This window comes from Semicossyphus pulcher, unplaced genomic scaffold, assembly GCF_022749685.1.
Source record: "Semicossyphus pulcher isolate SPU_LCO1_2020_fin unplaced genomic scaffold, fSemPul1.0.p SCAF_12, whole genome shotgun sequence".
NCBI lineage: Eukaryota > Metazoa > Chordata > Actinopteri > Labriformes > Labridae > Semicossyphus > Semicossyphus pulcher.
The window spans coordinates 30,437,252-30,447,929 of NW_027211626.1; positions in this window are offsets into that span (position 1 = coordinate 30,437,252).

Here is a 10,678-nt window from a genome sequence, read left to right on the forward strand (position 1 = left end):
AAAGATAAGATAGTGCTTTATTGATCCCCAGAGGGGAAATTCAGTTGTTGCAACAGCACAAAGACATATATTATATGTTTAATATTATATAATATTAAAGAAATTATTGGTCATGTCATTACTAAATTCTGCAACATTAAGATTATACTATATCTACAGGCTGTAATTCACGGCTGCACATCAAACTAAACATTACCCTTTGCTCCTTCAGGTTAATCCACAACCTGAAGCAAGCCATGTTGCTGTAATTAATATCATTACCTGGCAAGTCTCAAAACATCATCAGGGATGTAACCAGTCGACTACGGAACAAAAGACTCCGTCTGGTTCTTATTTCATGGATCTTTAAGCAGTATTCACTATTTCACATTTGGAAGCATGAGCAGCATGTAACCCTTAATTGGTTTCAACACCTTAATAAGTCAAAGACGTTCAGGACTGATAATCACATTAAATAGTCCAATTCATCTAAAAAGTCAATTGCAAACTGAAAACTCTCTTTCTTTAGGAATGCATTATGCTGTGAGGATGTCAGAGTAAATTAAATTCCCCTCTGCACACTAAAGCATCTATTTCCTTATGGTAATTATCTGCTGGAATAGACGTGTCACTAGAAGGAGTCAGGCATGCTTGACATTTAGCCTTTTTATGGAGAGGCGATGAGTAAAAATTAAGATGGGGAAAAGGAAATTAATCTCCAGCCCAGGCAGGCATTGAGAGATCCTGGAGGATAGTGGCTGAATCAATCATGATGTTTGTGAGTATGTTTTGAAAAGAAGCCAGTGATGAGATTCAGACCACAGGCTGAAAAATCTGAGGAGGAGGAGGAGGAGGAGGAGGAGGAGGAGGAGGAGGAGGAGGATGGTACTTTTTTAGCAAATAGAGAAATGATTGCGATGTAAAGGTGTTTAATTGTTTTAAACACAACAGAAAACAAAAACAACTGTGAACGATATGCATTTCAAAGAGTATATTCTTTTTTCCCGCTAAAAATCTCCCAAATAGGTAAAATAATAATCACCAATTATTTTGCAAATCCATTAGTGAACAGTAGCTCAGTCTCCGTCATTTATTAACGTGTGTTGTCACCATATGCTGGGCTTCTGAATTTGGGCTTTCAGTCAAGATTGTCTAGTGCATTCTTTGGTGGTTGGTAGAAGTCAAAGAACAACTGAGCTCTAAGCTGATATCATCTTAAAGGAAGAGCTGGGGGATCCACAGCAGCTCAGAGGAAATTATAAATCTTAACTCATCTTCATCGTTTGATGGTATAATAAATAAGTCCTTCAAACTAAGTCACACATTACTTAAGAACAAATGACTGGAATGTGGTCACTTGTTTCAGTAAATAGAAGTAAAGGGGTTTAAATTTGAAATTCAGTTAACTTGAAGTTACTAAAGCCAGTAATGCTTCTTTAGTTCGACCCATCGGGAGTGGAACATGTGCGTTGTTGGAATAAGCTAGCTGTTGATGGTCAGTTAAATGCCTCTAATAAGTTAAGTTTTCTCTCCACACACATTGACTACATAGTATTTAATGTGAAGGTCCTAAGGCTCGGGATATGTTGAAGTCACCTTTGACACTGGGCAACAAAGTCACCAGTAATTTAACAAATTACTCACTGTTCAGTCATGTAATCACTGCTTCAGTGCTTATTTTGTCATCGATAATGTATTAGGTTTTTCAAGTAACTTGCAAAACATTGTTTTTTTATGAGTACTTTGCAGCCTGTGAAAAGGTTTGTACATTGACCTTTTAAAGGAGCTTTCCAAAGCTTGACAATATCTACAGGATAATGTACGGTAGAAGAGAAAGGTGACATATTAGAGATCACACAACCTTAGCCCCTCACTAAACAAACAGTGTGTTCGAGTAAAAATCCTTGTGAAATATGAATGGACACAGAATATAGATATAGAGAAACAGGAAAACCAGCTCATCCCTATTTCCTGTCTAAGCGTGAAGCTGCACAGACCACAGACATAACACTTAATAATGTTAATTTCTACACAAAACTATCCCCTCTAGGTGATGTGTACAGCATAAACTGCAGACTGTATATAGGCTCTATGTGAGCAAATCGGATTGTGTTAATATCACAATGTTGCTCATAATGCATCTATTAAACCTGCCACAGGTTTTATAATGCTAAATGTGTCATTTTAAAGCAGAAAATCCTTATTTCCTTCAAAAAAATTCTCAGTTTGGACCATTTATTTGCCATTCATGACAGAAACATAGAGTGTGTGGACTGAATTACACAAACAACCACACACAGCGGGTGAGTGAGTGAGTGAGTGAGAGAGAGAGAGAATGTTTAAAAGGACAATGCAAGAGCTCACCACCCAGAGTTAGAAAACCACTCATCTAAATCAGGGAAATTATGATAATGGGGCATCTCATTATTCTCCAACTCACCCCGAATCAGTCACTGACATCACATCATTATAGACCTATTCATATAAACAGATTAGATGGAATAAAAAGAAAGCTGGCACCTTCAGAACTTTCTCATCTTCTTTGTCTAATGCCTCCTCCTGTGCTTGTGTGTACAACAGGAAGTGTAGGTTTGAGGAAGGGGTTGCAGGGGGTCGTGGTGGTCACAATCCGGGACAGGGGCGCTGCATGGCCATAAGTCGGACTCCCCATTTCTTTTATTGTTCTGTGAAAATATAATTCAGTCAGTAAATGATAAATTAATGTGGACAGTAAAAGGTAAGAATCCAACAGTTATAATTATAGTGAAACACCAAATAACCAGGACTGCTACAGAGTGATACTTTAACTTATACCCACTGGCTCTTATGTAATGAGTGACCGTTGGCAAGCAAGGATCCGGAGGACCTTTTACCGTTGCAGCAGACAGTTTATCAATCCAAGTGCTTGTTTTTTTTCTGTTTTGGGGAAAAATGTGGGAGGCCAGTCTAATCAGCAGAGGAAACAGATTTCAGGGGGTGTTGGGCACCAGGAAAATGGATCTAGGTTGTGAAAAACCACGATTACCACTAGCTGCTCTGGATTCAGCCATCTGGAGAAGCTTGCTCCAAAAGCCAGTAAAGTTCGCTTAACTGGGGCCCAACTAGGAAACAGGTTTACACCTCTTTGACAGACCGCCAGCAGTCCCAGAGCAGAGGGATGTTTGCTCTACACAGTGAGCACTCATCATTTTTATTCATGTAGACTGACATCACATCACAGTTAAGCCGACTGTTAAACACTTCTTAAAAATATTTAATCATCCTGAAATTTGATATTCTTATTTAAATTGATGCCATTAAAGAATATAAGACATGCTGCTATATAAACTCTTCTAGACAAGGATGTTATTTTTGCCCTCAAATTAACCTTCCTGTCATTTTATCCCTAGTTTTCCAATACTTCCAATTTCCTTCTTGTCTGTCAGCTGACATGACATCCATTGTTTTTACATTTCTGTTTTAACGTTTTTAATTACTGACCATTTACTTGGATGTCACCAGCCCACTCACCGAAGGAAAAGAAAAGGCGCATTTAGCTGATGAAAATACCAAAAGATTAAAGTGATGCCTCTTAGATGCTCATGTTTCAATGGCAAGAAAGAAATAATAATGCAAAAGGAGGAATGTTTTAAAAAGAATAATTATTACAATTTTACAGTATTATTTATAGTTTTGTAATTTCTTTTGCCACTGTTCTTCCTTAATTTTCCCAAACAAATTGTGGGCGTTACTCATCGGTCTCATTTTGGTTCTTTTACATCTCTATTTAAAAAAAAATTAAAACAACAGATGTAATTTTCTTGATACAAGAAGATGTTTTGTGAAGGCAAGACATTGTGAAGGAATGACCTCATGTACATCTCTGTAGGAGCTGCCGTTTTTTAGTATTTAATTATATAAAATAATTTTAAAAATCTGATATACATTACAGGGTTCTGAAAAGGTGGAGACTCTTATTGACATTTTTTTTTACAAACCTTCCACATAAGAACAGGAAAAAATTATGAACTATCACATCTTGACCCTTGACACAGTTATTTTCCAGGTTTTACTCTTTGTAACAGACCTACTTCCTACATTCTTTATGTACAAATATGCTAGTGTAACCCACCATAATTGTTGTAATTCTGAAGATTACATTGATTTGTATTAAAGATTGCAATAAAAATATGTGCACATCTGTATGGTGAAGTATCACCTGAGGCGTGAGTCAGTGGAGTGAATTAGAACGCCCTCCAGTGGACCAGTTGATAATCTCTGTCCTATATCAAATACTCATATATGAACTATGTGTAAGAGGACATGTGCAGGATGTGAGTAGAGGGGGGAAAATGAGCTCATTGTGCAACAGTGATTAAAACAGAATATTAAGAGAATAGAAAAACAAAAACACAAACTTTGGAGAGCCTCCTGAGTGACATACTGCACAAGTGCAGAGTTACTGTGCAGACTCACCCAGAGTATTGGGCAGGGATGCACACAGAGACTGCAGAATCTGCAGCAGATTTTGCATAGACAGCTTTCCCTGTATATCTGGGGATGATGGTTCGGCTGGCCCAAATCAAAAGCAGACTAGTTATTTATCAGAATATGTTACAAGAGGCTAAATATCACAGTGTGAGAGGAATTTCAAAGGTAGCAGCTAAACCTCACACTGAGTCAACAGCTGTTGAGATCCAAAATTAATGTATGAGTTTGTGGAAGGTGTGTCTTACCATGCTGTAGGTGTGTATGGGGGCATGATGCTTCTCTTCAGGGTCAGTGGCTTAAAGTCTTCATCAATGTTGTCAATGTTATCCATGTTCTCAGAGCCAATCATACCACTGCAAATACATGAAGCACACATTCAAAGCAACCATAAACTCATGCTTACATATACATGTAAGACATTAATGATGAGCTCTGAAATATGTAGTACTCACGTGTACAGAGGGATCTGACCTGACCTAGGATAATGACTGCAGCTGGATCAGAGACAAAGTTTTAAAGCTGGTGATCATAATTAACAAAACTGTTCTTATAAATGAAATCACATGTTTTAGAATCTTACAAAGAAATGGGTTTCCTGGCATCATTCCTCGATCGAAGCTGCTGTCTGTTCCAATCAGCTCCAACAGACTTGGAGAATGAGAAACAAAAGATCTTAGCAGAATTGATCAGGCTCCTTCATTAACAGGCTCAGTTCTTACAGACCCATACAATCTCAATTCACTTCATTAACACACATATAGGGAGACATGTGACAGTGGTTATGTTGGTGATCTGTAATCTGACCTCAACTTTCAGATTGAAAATAAATAAAAGTTTAATCATCTGTCAGGCAGAGCTTCTTTGATATGAAATATGCAGCATTTAATTATCAGTGTATTATTAGGACATTATATGCATGTTTCTCAACACTTTCCCACTTCCCAAATCTGTCTGCAGCCATCAGCAGCTATCACATTGTTACTTCTTGAGATGCAAATCCTTAAAAACTAATAAGTGGTCATGTGGTATGTTTTATTTCTGTTTTCCTAAAACAACATGACACTGTAGTTTTGTGTTCCAGGAGCAGCTTAACTAGTTTTTGGACGTCATTGAAAGTGTGCAGCACCTGCCGAGTTTGGTCATGTTTTGGTGGTCAGCTAACTGGCTCCCCACACCTTTCAACATACTGCGGTATAATGTTTAAACAACATTTGAACACTGGCCCAGCTGAAAAACACAAATGTGAGGCTAAAGGCCAAATGCTGCTGTGGACAACAGCAGCAGCAGCGGCCCAGATGAGCAGTCAGCGTGGAGGACAAGAATAAAAGAGTAGATTCAGGACCACAGCTCACTTAGACCAGTGACAACACAAGTAGTAGGAAGACAGAAGACAACTGGAATAAAATAATCTACGTTTGGTTATCCTTTATCTTTCTCCTTCAGTCACAACTCTGCATTTTAAAATGTGCACCAAGCACAGACTGTGAAAAACCTGAACGTACCAAGACCTCACCGATTTGTTTGCCTGTAGAAGCCTGCAGTTAAGTATTTCAGCCTCCATCTAATGAAACCAGAACTGAGTATATTTGGATGACAGCATGGATACGCATTGCCACGACACTTTCCTGTTTGACAGATTGCATTGATAGCTTGTCAGTCAGGTAAAAGGTAAGGTAAAAGGTAAAACAGGTAAAAACATATGGAAACTTGTGGGAATTGATTTACAGTAAAAAAGCTCAAAACGATGGAATTAACATTATATGAATGTTTCACTAAAACTCAAATATAACAATACTACTTTGAGTTTTTATTGACAAACAATTTGTTTTTCATGTTATGATGTGATAACATTCACATTACCCAATTAGATTGATTTTTCTTGATGATTAATTACTAAAGCAAAATTTAACTATTCAACCCAGGAGTAGTCTTTCCTTCAGTCAGTTGTCCATGGCTCACCTGCCAAAGCTGTGGCCGACTTCGGTAGCACCTTGATGATGGACGATCACTCACTTGGTCCGGCATTTTCTCTAGGGTTGCCTCTGGTACTTTCAAGTACCGTGGTAACTTTGTTTCTAAACCAGCTTCAGCATAACTCCTGTAAATGAAATGGAAATTTGTGCTATAAAATATTAGCACTTATCGCCTTCAATGTAATTGATCAACATGATTCCCAAATGTAATTTGTTATTTCCTTGCATAAAGTATATTGTGTATACTGAGCTGATAATTACCAAGGCTTTATTAAGCAGGGCTACAGTTTATTTAATTGAGCAGCAATTAACACAAGAGGACACCACTAGAGAACAAAATCAAACGTTGTCACTAACAGTAACCCTTAAAGCAGAATGACAGTGTGTGTGAACTGAACATAAAGCATCGTGTGCTATGTGACCTTTGTTTAGCTTTGTTTGAAAGTTGTTGTTTTCTGACCTCTGTGTTGCAGATGTATACATGAAGCGTTGTACTGCCGCTGAGTTGTCGATCCAAACTTTCGGACTGGAAGTGAATCCATCCTTAAGAAACAATATTGGTATCTTTGATATAATATGCTCATTATTTTGTCAGTGGTTTTATTTTGTGTGTGTGTTATTCTTTTCTTTTCTTTTTTCATTATGTAGCCACTGACAAAAAACAAGAGATTGGGGTGCAAGATACCAAATGGTCATGCTTTCTTAATTACTAATGAGAGTTTTTATTTTCTTTTTGTCTTACATAGATACTTAAAATCCTTTAAATACTTAATATTTGACATAAAATATTATGTATTTTGAATCTGAACATGCATTGTCTATGTTTTTAACCAACACAACATTAAAGACTGATGCAGAAATTACACATCTCTCTTCTAATAAAATCTTACATAAGCCAGAGTTTTCAATACAAAACATTGTCATACCAAAATCACAATCCTAACGATCTCCTTTATTTGTAGCTCAGTAATGACTCAGAATCTGACACCAGTCTGCAAATATTCATCTTAGTTAAAATTCCAGCAATACCTGTAATTGATAACGAGATTAACACAGAAAGTAACAAATATCTTAAAGACATAGTTAGGAAAGGAAATAAAAAACGACAAACGCTGTTTTCGAATAGTTCTTTTTCCTAGGAAGATTCCTAACTGAGTGAAATGAGTGAAAAGTCATTAAAATGCAGCCATTTCAAGATGTCATTGAATTATCTCAATGCTAAGGAATGGCCCTGCACTGCTATTTCCTTTAGCACAGGGCCCACTGGAATATTCAAGTCTTCTTTTAATCATCCATAAAGTCAGAACAGAAACTAAACGTGAGGCATCCTCTTATTACTTTGGGGCGTGTCTCCAGAGCTCCTGGGCAGCAGAAAAGTACCTCAAGAGCCACCTTTTTAGTGAGGCTTTTCATTAAGCTTCATTTATTCAACTGTTTGATAATCCATTGTATTTTACTTTTTTAGTCTTTTTTTAGTTATTTATTCATCTGCTTATATATTCGTATGTTTAATTTAATTTACTTCTTGTGTATGTGAGTACAGACCTGTTAAGAGTTTTAGTCTTCTTCTGATGCAGCTTTGTTCTCTTCCCTGTAAATTGATGATATATATGATATACGTTAATCACTTCCTCTTGTTATTTGTTTTTTTAATTGATTTTTAATGAATATTAAGTAACTTAATAATTGAGTAATTATTGAATAGAGAATAGAATAGAATAGAATATCTTTATTGTCATTGTACAAGTACAACGAAATTGAGTGCAAACCTTATTTGTGCAGACAAGAACACATAAAACAGTAAAAAAAACAGTATATTTAAAAATAAAAAAAAATATATATATCACATAAAAAAACACATACACACACACACACACACACACACACACACACACATTTGAATGTTTAAAGTAATTTATCCAGTTATCACTTTGTGTGTGTTTGTGATGCATTTACTTATATGAAAACTGCTTTGTAGATAAAGTGTGATTGATTGATTGATTGATTGATTGATTGATTGATTGATTGATTGATTAATTGATTCATTGAATGATGCACAAACATATCTGAAATGAATAAGATAATTGGGCAGAATACCCAAAATGAGCACATGAAATGGTTTGTTGAGATGTTGCACATATTCAAAATATGCTTGTTGATATTAGAAATGAGAAATTGCATTTCCACAAGTCACGGTCCTTTTTTATCATGTGGAAATGTAATTGTAGATTCAGAGAAGGGTTGACAACATTGATTAAAGGGGTTGAAATTAAATGTATATCATGGCTCCCTTTTCCAACTAATCAAAATGCAGCTGCCACTGCTTTTGATGACTCAGGTGATAAAAGTGCCCTTCAGAGCCTCACCAAAGGTATGTCCTGTTCTTTGGAACAACTATCAGACATGTGCCAGTGGGCCTGAGGGGATGTAAGTGTCCATAGCACCTTGGCAAAGTAATTTTCATTGGATTACATCTGGCTTGAAACCACACAGTAAGATTACACAGGGTGAAGTATCTATGATGCAGTGCATGGTGCCTCGCCTGCTGCATAGAGATTCTTATGGCACTGAGGGTGTCTCTTCCTAAGTCCTTATTGATTCTTCTCACATTTTTTTGACCTCATAACGTTCCATAAAGGTCAAGGAAAAGTATATAGGGAAACATTGGAACCGAATTTCTTTTGCTTTTCACAGGCCAAACTAGCGGCTCAAGTTTGGCAGAGTAGTGCTTTAAGCTTAATGCTAGCATCAGTAGCTAGCATGCCCACTGGTGACAATGCTAACATGCAGGTGTTTAGCAGGCACAATTTTGATGGCAATATAATATGTTCCTGCTCACCAATCTCCTCCCAGGTTGCAAACTGCATCATTATAGGCACCAGACAAGCCTCCATTCACTCGACCACATTTTTAACTCCTCACTGAAGCTGAAAGCTGTAAAGTGACTCCTCAGCTCAACCACAAAAATGTATGTCAAGGTAATTATGATTACTTCAAGTGAAAACATAATGATTATTTATCAAACAACTATTTTCTAAAATAATATCTTCCCACATAACAGTGAACTAGTGTCAGGACGTTTGTGAATGATCAGTTTCTTTTGAACGGCTCTTTGGTGCGAAATACAGGAAACTTGTCGTATAGGTGAGAGCTGTTCTTTTCATAGTTGTGCCCAAATTTCACTGCCTGCCCTAGTGGAATCATTAGACCACAACATAGCGCCGACGGTGAGCAACATTTTAACCCTCCCCCAAGTTTGTTGTTTTTTTGGTTGACATCTCTGTTGTCATACAGAGTTGTATCATAAATGATTGGCAAATCAATGACTTTGATTAATTATTCTTATATTATTCTGCTGTTTCCTTTTACTTTTTAAAGGAGCAGAATTTTAAATATGCGTGTGTGTTGACACAAGAGAATATAGTGCAGGCATTATGTTTGCGAGTCTGACCACTCTCTCCTCATAGTGTTGTGGCATTCGCCAACGATGAGCCGTTCTTGGAAAGGAAGGGAGCCAGAAGATCCGGCTCCCTTCAAAGAGCCACAATTCCCAACACTACAGTGAGCTAATGGGATGCTTTAACATACTTGGTTAGTCCCAAAGGAAGATCATGATTTACTATTTGTTTGTACAAATACTATGGTGTTTGTACCAGTGATCTGCAGAATAATAATATAAACCAATTCGTCTAAGACAGCATTAGTTCAACCCTATGGTTGCAGTGTCTGCACTGCACTAAAATGTAAGCTATGTCTCAAAGATTGTCTGGGTGCTGAAACACATCTTTTTCTTTTTCTTTTTTTATTGTGCAAGGGCAGTGACAGGAATGATACGTAAGCATGACTGGTGATACAGACAACAGCAACAATGACAAAGATAAACAGACAGACAAAAAGACAAAACACACACACAAAAAAACAAAAGGTTAACAATAATAATAATAATAATAATAATTGTTATTATTATTATTATTATTATTGTTATTATTATTGTTATTATTATTATAAATATGTAAATACAAAAATAAAAAATAAAACAACGCTTGGGTAGAAGTTGCCTGTACATAAAGAATTCAATAATTTGGTGTCTTGTGAGTGAGGGTCGAAGGCACATGTGTTAAATGAGATAAGAAAAAAAAAACAGATCATCATAATAAAAAGAAATAAAAAGAAAGATAAATAAGGAATACATAAAGTAGTAGACAAAAACAAGGTTAAAATAAAACAGCTGCTGAAACATTTCTATCCTGATGGGA